Genomic DNA, 19,832 nt, shown 5'->3' on the forward strand with positions numbered 1-19,832 from the left:
TTATTATGTCAGCTGCTCAAGTTAGCAGTACTAATGTTAAAGTGTCCCTTCTTTGACAGGTTCTCAGCTGTATTGTGTTGCTATTTTATATTTTTACATCACATTTTTGGTCCATTTTTCATAAAATTGTGTTTTTTTGGCAAATTAGTGACAAATAATTAAAGACTGAAGTTAGAAAATAATGACAGACATTTGAGTTTCAGATTTCATACCATTCAGAATATTCATACTAATGCAAGACCTCTATTAGCTTTCTAAGTTTATAAGAGCAATATTTTAAAAATTGTCCTTATTTTTGGGCCTTTGTCCCATTTCTTTGTATGGCTTTGTCCAGATTTCTTGCTCTGAGGTTGAGAGGTATGACAAATGTGTCAGGGCCATCACAAGTCAGCCAGAGACGTTTCAAACTGTGACATACTTGTTACACTCCACTCCCCCATGTAGTGACTCTGGATGCTTCGAAGCAAGGCAAGGAGTAGTTATGTAGTGTAACTGTGTAGAGAATCCCACCCATCCAAGGTAGACACAAGTACTAGAGTGGCTTTTCATCTGTCCTTGATTTTTACAGAATGGTCTGGTTTCTGTCATATTTTTTGTACTGCTGATTTATGCTTATTACTCAAAGTGCCTGTTGCTCTGTGTTTAAGTAGCAATACTTTAATGACCATCAGGTAAGCTTGGCTGAGATTGCAAGATGCAAGTAAGCTTTAATAAGCATACTGTTAAAGAATTGCCAACATTGAAAGCCTTTCTGTTTCCATGTAGAGAATACTTAACTAGATAATGTATAAGCCTTGGGTATTGAAATGCATATGCCAGTATTTGTAATATAGGACAGAATTACATTATTTTAAGAGTCTCATTACACTTGGAGACTTCCAGTCATCTCTGCAGGCTTTACCCGTAAACCGCATGCCAATCGCGTGGTCCATAACCTGTACAGTAATCCTTTTTAAGCAATGTATCTTGAGCTTATTTCTTGTTTGCTTTTCATTTTTTACTTTGATCATGTTTTCCCCATGAAATAAGTAGATGTCAGGCAGCAGGTCTTTTTTTGGACAAGGAACATTTTTACAAGTGGGGGCATCAGAGATTTCTACTTTCAGCATGTTACTTTAATAAAGCTGAATATAAATTATAATTAGAACTGCAGTGCAAGAAGTGGTTTGAGTTGAGTGCTGCTTGTTTTTCTTTTACTTGATTTTGACTGGCATTCCATTAATGTATTTAAAAAAAAGTAATTTATTTTTTCATGCCTCACAACCTTTTTTGTTTCCATCTAGATATTAAGCTGTCATGCAGCCAATGCATTGAAATATTTTTATTCTTCTACACTTCATTTTGTCTTGATTGGACTCTCATGATGACTGTTTGGCACCCAGTGCAGTATATTTAGTTTTTGTGGTTTGCTACTACAAGAGTGTGTGTGTGTGTGTGTGGTAGGGAATACCTCAGGCTTGAACCCTGTACCTTGTATGCAGGTGTTAAAGACCTGAATTCCCTACCCACCACCATTTGTAAAACAAATTGCAGATTTTTGCCTCATATTTGATCTGATCTGTTCCTCATAATATCTGTGGTTTGTAAATGCTGCAATGCTTGATATTTGATGGTGCAGTGGTAGCATTGTTGCCTCACAGCTGCAGGTTTTCAGGTTTGCTTCTTGGCTGGGGTGCCTTCTTTGTGGGGTCTTTATCTTCTCCCTGTGTTTGTGTGGGTTTGCTTTTGTGTCCTCCCATGTTACAAAGACATGTCTGCATTATTTCTTCCTGGGCCTCTGCTGATTTTTTTTTTGTTCCAAGTCAGACTGTCCTGATTAACAAATGTTAAATAAAATTGACAGGCATTTGAATTTCAGACTTCAGGTTTCTGAATGTTTAAGTCCTTGCATATTTGATGGTGCAGTGGTAGTATTGTTGCCTCACAGCTATAGGTTTTCTGGTTTGATTCTTGGCTGGGGTGCCTTCTGTGTGGAGTCTGCATCTCCTCCCTGTGTTTGTGTGGATTTGCTCTGGTGCCCCGTCATTTTACAAACACGTGTCTGCAGTATTTCTCCCTGGGTCTCTGCTGAAAATTGTTTTTATTCTGCCAGCAGTAAAACTGACAGACATTTGAATTTCAGACTTCATGTTCTTCAGAAAATACATAGTAACACAACCTTTTATTCTAGCAATTTTCTAAGTTTATAAGATGAATATTTGAAATTTGTCCCAATTTTTGGGACTGTATTCTCCAATTATTGGCTTCGTCCAGGTTTTTTGTGCTAAGGTTGACAGCTATGGCAAGAACTGAATTCACTGAATGTTTGAGGGCTGTATTCCCTCATTACTGGGTTTGTCCAGGTGTTTTGTACTAAGAGGTTGACAGCTATGGTGAGAACTGAATTCACTAAATGATAGCCATTTAAGTTTCAGTCTTCCTCTTTTACAAAGCAGCTGATTTGGCGTAGTGGTATGTTGCTCTGACTGTTTTGCACAGTGAGCTTGGCAGTAAAATGTATGGTTCTAGCAACTTTCCAAGATTATACAAGCAATGTTTGTGTCCCTGGTTTTTGGACTTTTGACCCCCCCCCCCAATACATTTTGGCTTTTTCCAGTTTTCTTCTGCTGTGAAGTTGAGTATTGAGTAGATTTTACAAGGAGCTGAGAGCTGCAGGGGAACAGACGTTTAGTGTTGCTTAAGTGAAGCTGGTTTGCCTTGTTAATAGCACAACAGGTTGTGTACTTGCCTTTGATGCAGAAGGCTGTGGGTTCTACTCCCACAATGGGTGGATGCTGCCGTACTGAAAATGTTCTCCTTGGTGAAGATGCTAACTATGAGTCCGTTATCAGTTTGTCATCTGTTTCCTCTTGCCATGTTACTAGCTTATCATTTGTTTAATGTAATATAGGCAATTTATTCCTGAGGGGCAACAGACACTTTATTTTTCGATGAAACCATGAAATATAAAGGTGTTTGCTAGCAGCAACCTCTTCATTAGTTACAGATTTCTTTAATGTGGAATTATTTAGATGACTTTTACTTCTTCAGAGATGGTGCATATTTACTGATAATGGACTGTAGAATTGTGCATATTTACTGATAATGGTGGACTGCAGAATTGTGCATATTTACTGATAATGGTGGACTGTAGAATTGTGCATATTTACTGATAATGGTGGACTGTAGAATTGTGCATATTTACTGATAATGGTGGACTGTGGAAGTCTGAGTAGACTTTTATGATAAATGTTCTGAACTGGGCAGTTTTGTCATTATGGGTGCATGCATTTTGTTTCATTGCTTACTGGAAAAATGTTCAAAACAAATTTAAAACGCCCTCTAACAACTGTAATATATTGTACAAGGAATATAATTTAGTACAATGATGAAGGTGTATCAAAGAGCACATGTATGTTTCATATGCAAGGGGCCTATGATTTGAAAACAGCCCAAAATTAATCTTTATCTGCCACTGGCAAAATGTATTTTCTTTGAATGTGGGTTTCAATGCTGTTTCAATGAATGTGAGTTTCAAGGGCAGAGAAGTTTTAATGCTAAGTTTTCATTGTGAGACTGCAATGCTTTGTTTAGTAGATGACTTAGTGTTTGTGCTGTAAAATACAAAATAAAACTTTCAAATGAAGTCCAACTCATCATAGAAGTAAAACAGTATGCACATTAATGTTTATGGTAATGGAGTGAAATAGCCAAGTAATGGTTCATTGGAATGGCTGCAGAGGCTCCATTCAACCATGATTTTGTCAGGGGGGAAGGGCAGCAAACTCAGACAGGTCCAGCTAAACTATACCTCCCAACTGTCCAGATTTTCAAAGAATGAATAGATTTTTGCTTCTTATTTTTGGTTTGTTCTTCATAAAATTTGTAGTTTTCTGGCAAATCATTTAGAAATTAAGTCACTAAATAATGATACACTGAGTTTCAGACTTCATAACCTTCAGAAAAATGCATGCTAAAGTAAGAACTGTTGTTCTATCAACTGTCTCAATTTATACAAGAGCAATTTTTAGTACTGTTTATATGTTCCCCCAATATATTTGGCCTTGTTCAGATTTACTGCATTAACAGGTTGAGAGGTACATGCAAATAAATTGCTTTATAGAATTAGGCATAGCCAACCTCTCAACTGTCCCCGATTTTGGCTCAAAATGTTGCTCTTCCCCCTAATAATCCCTCCGCAAAATAGCAATTTTGGTAGAAAACATGGAGGGTTTACAATTAAGAAATAACTGTAATAATCAAAGTTATAGATTACTTGAAATGCATGTAGATTATTTTATTTTGTCAGCTGCTCAAGTTAGCAGTACTAATATTAAAGTGTCCCTTCTTTGACAGGTTCCCAGCTGTATTGTGTGGCTATTTTATATTTTTGCATCACATTTGGTCCATTTGTCATAAAATTGTGTTTTTTGGCAAATTAGTGACAAATCACTAAAGACTGAAGTTAGAAAATAATGACAGACATTTGAGTTTCAGATTTTATACCCTTCAGAAAAGTCATACTAATGCAATACCTATTCTGTTATCTTTCTAAGTTTATTAGAGCAATATTTAAAAATTGTCCTTATTTTTGGGCATTTGTCCCACTTCTGTGTATGGCTTTGTCCAATTTCTTGCTCTGAGGTTGAGAGGTATGACAAATGTGTCAGGGCCATCACAGTCAGCCAGAGACATTTCAAATTGTGACATACTTGTTGCACCCCACTCCACCATGTAGTGACTCTGGATGTGTCCAAGCAAGGCAAGGAGTAGTTATGCAGTGTAAATGTGCAGTGTGCCCCCCCCCATCCAAGGTAGACACAAGTACTACAGTGGCTTTTCATCTGTCCTTGATTTTGCAGAAAGGTCTGGTTTCTGTCATATTTTTGTATTGTTGATTTATGCTTATTACTCAAAGTGCCTGTTGCTCTGTGTTTAAGTAGCAATGCTTTAATGACCATAAGGTAAGCTTGTCTGAGATCGTAAGATGCAAGTAAGCTTTAATAAGCATACTGTTAAAGAATTGCCAACATTGAAAGCCTTTCTGTTGTTGCCATGCAGAGAATACTTGACTAGATAATGTATAAGCCTTGGGTATTAAAGGACAGGATTCCATTATTTTAAAAAGCTCATTACACTTGTTGGAGACTTCCAGTCATCTCTACAGACTTTACCCATAAACTAAACAGAATGCCAATCATGTGTGGTCCATAACCTGTACAGTAATCCTTTAAGCAATATATCTTGAACTTGTTTCTTGTTTGCTTTTCATTTTTTACTTACATGTTTTACCCATGAAACAAGTAGATAGTTGTCAGGCAGCAGGTCTTTTTTGGATAAGAAACATTTTTACAAGTGGGGGCATCACAGAGATTTCTACTTTCAGCATGTTACTTGGTACTTTAATAAAGCTGAATATAAATTATAATTAGGACTGCAGTGCAAGGAGAAGTGGTTTGAGTTGAGTGCTTCTGGTTTTTCTTGTACTTGATTTTGACTGGCATTCCAGTAATGTATTTAAAAAGTAATTTATTTTTTCATGCCTCACAACCTTTTGTTTCCATCTAGATATTAAGTAAGCTGTCATGCAGCCAATGCATTGAAATATTTTTATTTTTCTACACTTATTTTTGTCTTGATTGGACTCTCATAATGATGGTTTGCCACCCAGGGCAGCGTATTTAAAGTTATTTTTTGTGGTTTTTAGCATAGCTCCTCCCCTTTCTAGTTGGGGACACCCTTCCCCTTGACCCCACCCATTCAGCTGCTCCTGCAGCCCCCCTTTGATTTGAAGTCACCAGCCGCCACTGATATATATATATATATATATATATATATATATATATATTATATATATATATATATATATATATATATATATATATATATATATATAGAAAGAGAGAGAGAAAGTGCGAGCGATTATATATTTGTATATGTATATACAGATAGATAGATAGACATAGTTTGATAGATATAGACATACAAATATTTCATACACAGACATTGATATCCTTCTAGCCTGCCAATATCCGAAAACAGTTGTTCCCATAATAAGTGCACAAACTGATCTTCAAAATATCTAAACTAGTGTTTGCTTTAACATAATTTGGTTGTCTCTTCCATGCATCAGCTGGTATCTTAGAGAACCAATTAAAATACTTCTCATTCCTATAGAATCTTCTACATATGTTGTCTGATGATTCTTTACCATTTTTTATAACATTCCCAGAGGTAGTTTCCTCTAAATGGCCTATATACCCAAATAGGATCTCCTCTTAAATATTTATATGAGACACTGTACAAATTCAGATATTTTAGTCTTTCATAATAACTTTTCACATCTATGGATGCCATTGGTTTCCCCTGTACTCTTTGTAGTTTACTCTTGCTTGTTTTCTTACAAGGTTTCCGTATTGTTATGCCATACTCAAGTTTGGATCTAATGTAACTAACAAACAATGACTTCAGGATTTATGATTTCCTAGACTTCATAAATAGTTTTTATATGCCATATAGTATAACTATCAATAACCGGTAGGTTGATAAGATTCAAAAACACAAAGCTGGATCTATCCATAAACCCAGGTCCTTAAATTAATCTAAAGTTTCAATCACCGTTTGCCGTATTAAATACTCAACTTTTAATTTATGTCTCCCAAATCTCATATGCTTATTTTTTCATGTATTTATCAGTATATTATTATCCTGTGCCCAGTCAATTTAGTCAAGTTCTTTTGGAGGCATGCCCTGTCTGTAGGACATGTATGTAATCAGTTTACACAATTTCAAGTAATCTGCATAGATGCTGTAGAATACCTCAGATGAAAAATATAGATCTGAAAGATGTAATCTAAACAAATATAGGCCCAGGACAGAACCGTGTTGGATACCTTGACGGCAACCAAGAATTTCACCAGTTGTTATAATTTATTGATCAATGATTTGTGTATAACCCTGCCAAATGCTGAAGTTAAAGCTATATAAATTACATCACAGTGAAATTTTTCATTCATAGTTGTTTATTATATTGTTATAGAATAGAATGTTACAGGTGGTAATGCATCTATTTTCAACGTATGCATGCTGGTATATGGAAGTCCCAGCCTTTCCAATTCTGACAACAGCTTATCCAATATTACCTTCTCCATTATTTTCCACAAAATGAAAGTAGACATAAGCACCAGTACAAGTTTGGGTTTATCCTAGTCCCATAATTGCATGTCTCCAATCAGGAGGAATCTCCTCATGTTTGTATGATCTAGTATTTAATAGATATAATGGTACTGCAAGTTCTTGGTAAAGTATTCTCAGGTCATTATTATTAATTCCATCTCCTCCCTGTGCTTTGTTTTGATTCAGTTTGCATGGTTCTTTTTCAGTATAATCAAATTTGATTTCAGTATCTGAGGTTACCTGGATCTCACTAGGACAACTTATTCCCCTCTCTGTGGAGCCACACTGTTTTGCATAAGATTTTGTAAATATATCTATAATCTGTTATGTCTGAGAATAAATTTTAGAATCGGCACACAGTTTATCAATGTGCATGTATTTACTCTTTTCACATCTCATGGGTCTATAAAATGGTTTCATATTATGCTCAATACCTTTATATAATTTTTTTAAAATTTTTTCTTGAATTTGTTTCACACTATGCTTAATTTTGTCCAGCTTGTTTGTCTCAGTTTTCAAAGTTGTAGTTAACATCTTTTCTATTTCTTATATTTTCTGTCTCTCATCTTAGTCAAGTGTCTTGTTCTTATGGAAATCTATCCTCTTGATGTTGTGTGTCTAGATCCTGGTTTTAAACATTTTTTTGCATTCAAACAATTTCTGTTTCTAAATTTTTCACATTCATTCTGAAGTTTGTTTTTCACTGAACGCATCACTCCAGTTAGTTTTACATAGTGACTGTTTTGCGCCCATATAATCTGTAATTAACCTTCTGTGCATTGGTTTAGATTTCAGTTTAGCAGAATTATCTAGCAACAAATTAACCTTTATAACCCTATGTTCACTGCACATAAATGGTGGTAAAACTGGACATGATGTAACAGTAATTAATTAGAAATGCAAACAATGTCTAGTATGTTCTGTTCCCTGGTAGCTTTTTTTTTTTTTTTTTTTTACAATCTGAAGCAACCATTGTTCCCGAACATATGCTGTGAATAATTTGCTTATTAATGTTATTGAATCAATATTATTCCAGTCTATTTCTGGTAAATTTAAAACCCCAGCAACTATTAATCTTCTCTCTTGAGTTTCATGCAAGAAATGTATGAATTCTTCTAGGTTATCAGTACACTGGGCTTTGGTGGTCTATACACTCCAGCAATTGTTATATGTTGTAAGGTTATCTTTATTGTTGCAGTTACACATTTTATAGTACTGGTGTTATCACTGAGCATGTAATAATCACAGGTCTCATAACTATCTTTAATCCCTATCGTAACACCTCCACCTGATTTTTTTGTTAGAAAGTCTGTTACAGTAAAAACATTAATACTATGATAGAACTGGTTTCTAGTCATTGTTCTTCAACCATGTTTCACAAAAAATAAAATCAATCTTGTGGGAATATAGCTAATTTTCCAATAAAAACATCTTTGTATTAATGCTCCTAACATTAACAGTCATCAGAAAATCATCAAATGTTGCTATCCATGTCCTGTTAAATTTTTGATCTGGCAAAAATCCTGCCTTCTCTTTGTCCAATATTGCAAAATATCTGCTGCAAAAGTTCTCTTCCTTGATCTTGATAAGTACATGCCAACCCGTCTGAACTCATATGCCCAAAATTTGGCATGGATGCTCTACACATTTTATATTTTTTTTAAAATGGGACTTTCTTCATGTAGGTATTTATCCAAAAAATATTTTTATTAATGGTGAGATGTATCTCCTTTCTATATGTGATTTGAGAAAAATATGTCTTAACATCTGTACAAGCCATGCACTCAAATTGCGAAGAGAGCTGTAAGTTCCCTATTTACAGTCAAAGGGTCCTTGTGGATGAGATCATTTGTACCTACACGAATAAAAACAAATCCATACTTCCTTATATTAAGACATTGTTAGGCCTTCCTCACATCCTCTATTTGTCCTCCTGACAAGCATAGCAATATTTGCTGTTCATTATCTTCTCTCCAAATATAAGCATCAGTTCCTCTAATAATGAAATCTCCCATAACAAGAATATTTTTTCTGACCAGATTTGAAGACTCTTCATTTTGTAATTTAGTAAAATCTTCTGTATCAGTTGGTATAAAGGATTGATCTACATCACCATTAGTCTTATTAATCCCACTGTTTTCATTCCTTATTACATCTGCAAGCACACAATTCTCATCCCGCTGGCTTTGTCCATCGACAGCATCTGCAGCTTGAGCCATGTTGTCAGTGCTTGTCTTTCTCTTTTTTTCATGCAGTAATCTTCAGTCTTTTCACATTCAGTTGTGACTTCTTCCTTTCACATACAACTTGTCTCTTTTTCCTACCTTCTCTTTTGAAAAAATAATGCCATTTTCTGTAGACTGAAGGTTTTCTAGTAAAAAAAAAAAAAAAAACTTATCATTCCCTGTAATAGGTGTGTCACATAACAAAGCAGTGCCCTTTTAGTACATATTCTATTTGCCTTACAGGCATTTATCCATTTCTTTTTCTTCCTTGTTATTTGTTGTGAAAATGTTCCTTTCTTTCTTTTATTTATTAATCTATTGCCTACTTGTAAAGTTTGTTTTGAAAATATGTTAAAAGAATATCCTCGTACTCTGATCTATTATGTCACTGTTTCACAGTCTCACTAATTGGTTTATAACTGATGTATAAATACCTGTTGTCTCTGTAATTAATTAAGTGGAGCTTTTCTCCCCGGGCCTCCACTGAAAATGGACCTCGTCCAGTTGGACCATCCCAGTTAACAAATGTAAAATAAATAAAATAAACAAAAACATTTTCCTTCTATATGCTCTGAATCCTCAGATTGCTGAATATTTGCATCCAGAATCCTAAAGTTGTCAGTGGCATTATCTTGCTTCATAGGGGTTGAGTGATCTTTACAGACAATAGACACAGCTTTTCTTAAATGTGTTCTACTTGCTCTTTCCTTTTATTATTTATCTCATCAGTCCAGACATTAATATAAATAACAGTTCCTCAATCTGTGCCACTTGCACAAGGGCAATCATCATCAGTAAGTTTAGATTTACTACTAATATTGGTAAGCAAATCATCCAACTTTTGACATGATGAGCACAGATCACCAGTGTTATCAAGTGTTACCTTTCAATATACAAACCATTTATTACACTGTACAAGACATTTGTGCTTTAGCAAATCATTAATAGCATACTCATTTAAGGAATCCACACTCAGCTGCAAATAAATAAAACATTCTAAAGGAAAATAAAAGAAAATAATATTCAAAATCAGTTACCACAAAATTCAAAAAGAACTTAAATTAGCTTATGTGAGAAAAATCACACAAGTAATATACAACTAAATATTAAATTAAGAAGAGTAAAGTTGTTGCTCTGACCGTACACATTTTGAATGTCACATAAAAGCTGAAATTCCTTTATATCGTGTGTGAATGTATGCAGTAGATTCTGTTCACTGTCACTCACAGTTGCACCTCTTTTTAACAGCAAAGATCAATAAATCACAAACCTTGACAGGATTGTTTGGATAAGCTCGGAACTGTTTTCTCTGTGTAAACTTTTAGCTGACTTGGCCTCTTGGGATATTTACAGTTTACCTGTCTAAAACCTATCCCATTCTAACAACTAACACTGAAAATTAAAGATAAAACAATAATATATAAATCAAAGTATTTTTGATTTATTTATTTATTTTATTTTACATTTGTTGACCGGGATAGTCCAACTGGAGTCATGTCCATTTTCAGTGGAGGCCCAGGGAGATAAGCTCCGAGTTATTAGATACAAAAATACAAGTAAAACAAGAGTACATAAATAGTATTACCAAAGAATACATAGGCAGACATGAGATACACCTGGTTATAATCAGGAGAACATTAACAATGAATAGTTAGTTGGGTTATTCACGTTCATGTTGAGAGTTAGCCAGGCTTGCTGCAGTGGCAAAGCCAGTTACATGCCATATGTTGTTTGAGTTTAATTTTAAATTGTCCTGGGGAGGACAGCAAAATAATATCACCTGGAAGTAAGTTCCAGACTCTGCCTGCAGCGTTAGCAAAGAGGGCCTCTCCAGCTGCATTGTTGATTTTGATTGAATTAGAAGTTTGCTCAAGGATCGAAGCAGTTTTGGAATGTTGTGGGGGGTGATAATATTTTGAAGGGCTGGTGTGTTATCTGGGTTATAGAGAATTTTGTTAGCCATGATCAGCAGGTTATATTGGACGGGACTGGGAAGTTCTAGCCACCCAAGCTGTTTTAGGTTGATGCAGTGGTGTGTTTTAAAAGGCAGTCCAGTGGCAAACCTGGCAATATGATTGTAACAGGTTGACAGTCTATTTAGTACAGATTTGTTTAGATTGGAGAGAAGGGGGAGGCATATAAAGGTGTTGAGAGTAGGTGAGAGAGAGCTATAGCCATCTTAGCTGGAGGGGTTAGGAAAGCTTTTATTCTATACAGTGACCCACGTTTTTTATTGATGTTCCTGATTGCTTGATTTACATGTAAGTCAAACTTTAGGTTATTGTCAATAATGACACCTAGTAATTTTGTAGAGGGGTCAGGGGAAATTATTGTTCCATCTTCTGCATTATGGTGAAAGTGAAGGCGGCAGACCTATGAGTTGGAGAGAACAACAGCATTTTAGTTTTTTGGGATTTAGTAACAATCTACGTTCAGAGAGCCAGTTTTCTATGGTATTAAAGGTGGACTGATTAGCAACCCTCAGGTCTATGGGAGAAGTAGCTAAGCAAATCAAGGTGGAGTCATCGGTGTATTGGATACAGTTGATGTTTGGTATGACTGTATACAAGTCATTAATAACGATGGAAAACAGTAGGGGTCCCAATATGGAGCCTTGTGGTACTCCAAGGGTGTTTGGTAATAGATTAGAGAGCTTGTTCTGCCATAGGACAACCTGTTGCCTCCCATTAAGGTAGGATATAAACCAAAGAAGGGCTTTAGTATCTAGGTGGAAAGTTTGCAAGGTGTGAACCAGAAGTTGTTGGTCAACCATTTCAAATGCTGTGGAAAGATCCAAGAATAGGGCAGAGGATATGTGATTATTGTTATGGTTATTGTTTATGGTATTGGTAAAAGCCATTAACGCTGAGGTTGTGCTATGGTGTGGACAAAAACCATGCTGGGTATCCACTATGAGGTGATTTTGGATTAGGTGGTGCATAAATTGTTTTTGTATACATTTTTCCATAATCTTTGCAAAGTAAATCTTCTTGTCTACAAGCTATTCCTTCCTTCCTACAAACATTGAAAAACAGTAATAAAAAATAAAATATGAATTCAAATAAAAACTTCTCTTACCAAGATACTGCACAATCAATCACAAACCAATATGGGATTGTTTAGATAAGCTCCAGATATGTCCACAGATGTAACAATTTAGAAGGCTAGGAATGCATATCTGTTATGAATGTTTGACTAGAAACTTAAGATTTAGGAACAATTATCAGTGATCTAATACTTTAAACATAAGCTAACTGCAAATCATTACAAAGATTACTAGAACTGCCATTGTAAACACCTGGTTTACCGCATATTCAACAAATAATTTAGCATACACACCAGAGATATTTGAAACACTCTGCTAGGGAGATTTTTTTTTCATCTTTTTTACTTGAGTGTTTATTGCACTTACAAAACTGTCAGCATTTTGTGGTTGTGTTAATGCATGTCTTGGAGATTACTGTGCTAGTAATGCAATCCCTTATAAGAAGAAAATGGAGCAAATGAAGAGTGAATGCCTTAGTGTAATGAAATCGCACAACACTTATTCACTACAGTCCTGAACAGTCACAAGGCCAGCTTGACCAGTGTTTATTTTTTTTTAATTTCTGTCTTGTCTTCCTCCATGTGACATGGAATAGACTGCAAGCTTCACATTCATGGCCATTTGGTAAATAAGAAATGTTTGTGCTTTGTCAGGCACAAACACACACACACACACACACACACACACACACACACACACACACACACACACACACACACACACACACACATGTACACACACACACACGCACACACACACACACACACACACACACACACACACACACATGTACACACACACACACACACACACACACACACACACACACACACACACACACACACACACACACACACACACACACACACACACACACAGACACACATATGATACTTCCCTTGTACATTATCCCTGACATTTTTAATACCCACTCTACTAAACATAATCAGATTTTTTCAGTTTTGTATTGCAATGCTGTTTGAAGCTTGCCCTATGTAAAGTGATCTTATGTTGTGTGTTTAAAAGACATTTCCTTTGTAATGCTTCTTAGTAATAGTATATGATTGACATCACTTTCCTTCCTTTATCAAAACAACTTCTGTTGAAAAAATGTCTTGACATTTCCAGTCTACTGGAATTCAGTCTTTGTTCTCTGTTAAGAGGTATAGCAAGTCTTAAACTGCATCTAAAAGGCTTCCCATTGCCCTACTATAGTTACTGAATTGTGTACCCTGATCTCTTTGTTGCTTCAAATTGGTCACCAATATGCCTTTGTGGAAAGCTCTGTATCTTAATGGAATAAGGCAAGACAAAAGAGCAGTGTTGACAAAAATCAGCCTGGAATATCCCCCTTTGAATGTTTATCCCTGGGATAATTTGCCCTTTGTCATGGCTCAGCTGCAAATTAGTTTGCTCTTCTTTCATGGTTGTTGTAATGTGTATCCTATACATCTGTGAGAACTCCTTCATCCTTTGCAGCACAGTGTGCCTCTTCTCACACACTTTCCCGTCTGAGTTGCCACCCAAGAAAGCTAATCTGGTGATCCCTGGCATTATGGAGTCCCACATGTTGGCTAGGAATTGCCAGGATGTGCACCCTTTATCTGTATATTGCTATCAGTCTGTGTGTATGCAGGTTGACTTTTTCACATATCTCACACAGCAGAGATGTGCCTTATGTGTCCTCACCAGGCATGTGCCTCCTTACCACAGCTATTGTTGTCACTTCTATAGGCCATTACACACAGAAATATATGTGTAAAGCATTGCTATGTATGCTCTAACTTCTGTAGGCCATTATACACAAATATATGTATAAAGTATTGCTATGTATGCTCAAACTTCTGTAGGCCATTATACACAGAAATATATGTATAAAGTATTGCTATGTATGGTCTAACTTCTGTAGGCCATTATACACAGAAATATATGTGTAAAGCATTACTATATTTGCTGTAAGACTTTCTATAATGCAGTTACTGCCTCAATAGTGACCAAAGCTTTTATCATACTAACATTGATGTCACAGTGACACTGTTATGCTAATGAAGTGATTTTGCACAACTGTTGCTGAATCACATTTATAATGCAATGGGATGTCAACTCTGTGACTTCCCATGCACATGCCCAGTTCCCATCTGCACGCCCAGTTTTCCATCATATGGACTGCACATGCACAAGCACATCCATAGCCTCTTTCATCTTTGTAGTTCTATGGCATCAGGCAACTGGCTCAGAGTGGCACAAAACCACATACAGGATTCTTGAAGCAGCATGCTGCCATGGTGCTTAACTGTGTATTCAGTGCAGAGCTGCCCTTTCATGTGTGATTACCACACAAGCACCACCCCTTCAGCTTGCACATGTCAGTTGTGATTGCATTACGCTACGTTTTCATCATGCTGCCTCACACTGCCATGTTGCCCATTGATATGTATCATGTGGCTCTGCTGACATACATCATCACAGTTCACCTATCATTTTCACTCCTGGAATCAACCTGACAAGTGGCTATGGCTTTCACAAGAGCTGACTATGACAGGGCAAGATTGTTTTTTCACCTGTTGCAAATGCACTACCAGGACTACCTGCTGGAGACATATACAAGGGGCCCCCAGTACAAAGCTGATGTTTGACACCTGCTTGCCAGAGATGTGAGTGATGCCACAAGCATCACTCAGTGGAGTGAGCAGATGGTATCAGTACAATGATCTTAGGAGATGTCACATGACCTGCTTAGCCAATGAAAAGATGAGAAGAATTTAGGAAGAAGCGATCTGACTACTATAGTACTATTTAAATGCTTTGTCATATTACGATAGGCCTTACCATACAGCTTCAGAGTGATTCGTAAGTCCATGGATATGCTATGCTCATTGCATTTTTCTTGTGCGCGCGCGCGTGTGTGTGTGTGCGTGTGCGTGTGCGTGTGCGTGTGCGTGTGTGTGTGTGTGTGTGTGTGTGTGTGTGTGTGTGTGTGTGTGTGTGTGTGTGTGTGTGTGTGTATGTTTTGCAGCACAGGAGGAAACAGAAGGGAACAGGATTACCTAATATAGCAGGTAGTCCAAACTGTCCTGACAACAGGGTATATGTCTTGCACTGATGCCAGGCATGGATATCTCTGCTTTAACTGTTCATCACATCAGTACCCAGTTTTGCATTTCTGTTAAATAAATGTAGCTGATACATATTTATTCACTGTTTATATAACTGATATGATGTTTCAGATTTGTTTGTAACTATGTGACTGACATTACATCGACCAGTAAATCCTGACATTGACATCTTAATGCCAGACTTACTGACATTGCATGTACCAATGCATTTAGGCTGTTTTCCTCCTCTGTGTTTTGTCAGCATTTAATTTTTATGTTTATTTATTTTTATTTACCTTTTGTTGACCAGATTAGTCCCGTTAGGCCAGTGTCTTCTTTTCAGGAGAGACCTGAGGTGATATTTATTATGCTATGAGGGGGAAACTCTTTGGGGCTGCTAGATGGTGATGAAGGGCTCCTACAGCAGCAAGGAGGCGGCCTAAGAGAAGCAGTAGCATGAAGGAGGAAGAGAGAAGCATTATGGGGAGTTTGGAGGTGGAAAGTGAGAATTTGGAGAAAATTTTGTTTGACATGCAGCATTGTAATGTAAACAAATTTTCCTGTGTTGTGGATGATCAGCTGTCTATATGGAGAAGGAAGTAAGCAAGTCTGTTGTAGTGGTGCTGATAATAGAACTGGTGTCAGGAGGGCTCACAGATGTTCTGTTAAAATAATGGAGCAGGATGATCCAGGTGGCAGTTCTGCTGTTTCGTGGGATGATGTTGCTGATAACTTTTTTAGAAGTGCTGAGGATGGTAATGTGGAGAAGGAACCAGGTGATGTGGTAGCAGGGAATGCCCCATTTAAAACCTGTGCAGCCGTGACATAAAGTAAAAGAGGAAAGTAGCAACAAACTGAGAGGGTGTCTAGTTTTATAGAAGAAGATAATGCAATAACTAAAACTCATGCAGTAGTGGCAGCAATCAAAAAAGGAGAGCAGTAACAAACTGTACTGTAATAAACAAATGTAATATATGGGCAATTTGACAAATGTTCAGGGTTTTAAACTTCAAGAAATTCAGTCTTTTATACATATTGAGTCAGAAACATTTTGTAATGTAAGATTTGAAAATGAGGGACTGGTGATGAAATTTCTAGAACTGTGTAACAAAAAGGACAATTGTCAATGGAACAATAATTTGTGTTCTAGTAGTAACATAAACATGAAAAAAATATGACTTTGCAGTTACAACTGATGAACTGGAAGAAGAGGATATTAAAAAGGGCATGCAGGGTTTGTGTGACACCGATGATAACAATATAAAAGTTAGAGATGAGAGAAACGTATGGAATGGAGGTTGAAGGATGGAAGCTGTTTTGAAATGTGAAAAAACATGGTAAGACATGTTATTTTTGTGGCTGTTCATAGAGGGTCATTAAGATATTCTGGCCAGACTAAATCATATTTGTTTTGTGGGAACGTTTTTCATTTAGTTAATGATTGTGATATGGTACATTGTAGTCAGTGTGAGGAGAAAAAACATACAGCCATATGATATGGGACTGAATGCAGGTTGTATAAATAAAGGGGACACTTTTATATGGATTGTCAAGAGCAAACAGTAAATAATGAAAAAGACAGCGAAGGGAAGAAAACATACATGAGGAAGGGCAACAAGAGGCTGAGGGAGAGGATGATTTAAGTGAAGAAGAAACAATAGAAGAAGAAGAAATATGAAGGGGTAAATAAGTAGAGATAGAGAGCATGCCAGAAGAGAGGTCAGGAGAACGGAATGACACTAATAATTTTTTAAACGTTCAAGCCTGTGAAAAATCTGATTCTAAGGATCAAGGATTATTTATGCATAAACTCAGGAAAATATTCAATTGGAAAAAGAGAACAGCAAGAAAGCAAAAACTTAAAAATATTTCCCCTGAGCTTAAAAAGTAGGAAAAGCAATGATTTTATAGTGGATTCAGTGAATGTAAACAGCATTATTAACACTTAAGGAAAGATAGGGACACTGGAATGGTGTGCCACATGTAATGCTGATGTTATTCTCTTAGAATATGTAAGATTCCTGACAAGTGAAGAAAGATTGCAAACAGAAACATTTGGGGGTGGAAATATAATATTGAACTGAAGAAGTGAAAGTTGCTCTGAAGTGACTGTGTTGTATAAAAACAGTGAAAATACTACCTGCAATATTGTGGATGTGAGGTGGAAATAACCACCAAAAGGAGAGGTAAAAAGAGCACACAAAAATTATGAGTATTGCAGTACAGCATGCGGAAAGTATGTATAAGAGCAAAAACATGGAAAATAAGAGATGATGGAAAGTAAAAACTAAATCCAAAAAGAGGTAAGAAGAATATATAAAAGAAAACATTATTAGTGAACTGAGTGAAGTACTTAGGAAAGAAAATGTTGATTCTGTAACATGCCCAGATGGTAAAGGGTATGGAATGTGTAATACATTAGTGGATTGGCAGACAAAATATTTTGCAAATGTACTGAATAAATGGTTGAAAGAAGAGTTTGTTTATGAAGAGTTATGCAGTGTGATATTAAAATTTATATGGAAGAAAGATGACAAGAATGAAATAGAAAATGGAGATCCATCACACTAAATAACGCTGGTTATAAAATTGTATGAGAATAATACAGATGAGAATGAAGGAAGGAGGAGAGATATTATGGAAGAATGTGTATATGGTATAAAAGGGAAAGAATATCAAGAATTGTTACTGGTTTAAAAGAAATTGTGGATGATATTATAAGTAAAAAGGAGAAAATTAAACTCATAGTAGGTGACAGCAAGGCATTTGATACAGTAGGATGTGATGCTTTGTAGGATGTTATAGAGTAGCATAGAGTAGGTAATAGAATTAGGAGAGTGTCTATGTCAGCATATCGAAATAGTAGAGTGAGAGAATTAAACAGGTGGCTGAGTAAAGAAATATCCAAGAAGTGTGGTAAAAGACAAGGATGTCCCATGAGTGGAATATTGTTTGCACTGGTAATGAATGCAATAGTGAGTGAAGTAGCTTCAAAAATGAAAAATGCTGAATACGTGAAATGAAAGGAGGTAGTGATTCCAGTAGTTTTGACATAAACAGACAATATAGTTGTAGTTACTAAGAAAAAAATATAAATGAGGGAAATGTTAGTTTGTCTGAATGTTTTAAAGAAATGGGAATGAACTTGAATAGCCATAAAAGTATGGCTATGGCTCCTGTGGTAAAAATTGGGGGGGGGGGTATTTTTCAATGAATGAAGTGACTTTGCTAGGAATGAAGTTTGGAAAAAATGATGTAATTTCAATGAATGAAGTGACTTTGCTAGGAATGAAGTTTGGAAAAAATGATGTAGTTGTGATGCAATGAGAAGATTTAATAAAATAAATTAAGTAAATATGTTTTTTTAGGAAAAAGGCTCATATTATGAATTTGTTATTAATGGGAAATAGCATATATATGTTAAATGTTTATATGATCCCAGAAAAAAATGAAAAGAAAATTGTGCAATTGGCATTTTCTTTTGGATGGGGTTCAAGATTAAACCTAGCGAATAGAGGTATGCTGTATATGAGTGAAGATGAAGGGGGAATGGGGTTACTAAATGCAGTTGTTTATTCTTCTTCTTTAAACTTGTATAGAGTATTAAATTGGGAAAAAGAAGAGACGGAGAACTTAATGGGCAGAATGTTTCAGTATATGTACAAAAAAGTCTGTGAGATGATAAGAACAAAGAAAAGAGAAAATTAATATGGAAATTAAATTAAAAAATATCAAAAAAATACAAACATCATGGAAAATCAAAAGGGATGATACAAAGAAAGAAAGATAGTAGGACATGGTATAATAATAATGTGAAGAAACAATATTATTATGGAAATCTGTGGAAAATTTTACTAGAAGAACTGATTAAAGCCATTAAAATAAGGAAAAAGTGGTGTACCTTGATAATAGAGTGTCAGGATTTCCTATGGAGCCTGGTAATAAATACATTATCAGTAAAGGGGAATATGCCATATAGAAAGAAAGCTAAAAGAGTGTGTTTATTTTTTGGGGAGGAAGAGACAACAGAGCATGTTTTTTATGAAATGTAAAGGAGTGATGAAACTCTGGAAAAAGTTCTGAGAATAAAAATGTTTTGAGAAAATGAATGGCATAAACAATATAGATATTATTGTGATTATGAATAGATATAACAATAAGAATAAAGAATGTGTGAGAAGGGTAGATAAGAATTTAGTTTATGTAATATGGGTTATGTGGAATGAAAGAATGAATTAGATTTTGTTTAATGGAAAATAGATTTTGACAGATATTTTGTGGAAAAATCACCAGCTGTAGAAGAATGAGTGG

The sequence above is a fragment of the Protopterus annectens genome, chromosome 2.part0 (genome assembly GCF_019279795.1).
Source record: "Protopterus annectens isolate FY-2018-M chromosome 2.part0, PAN1.0, whole genome shotgun sequence".
Classification (NCBI taxonomy): domain Eukaryota; kingdom Metazoa; phylum Chordata; order Ceratodontiformes; family Protopteridae; genus Protopterus; species Protopterus annectens.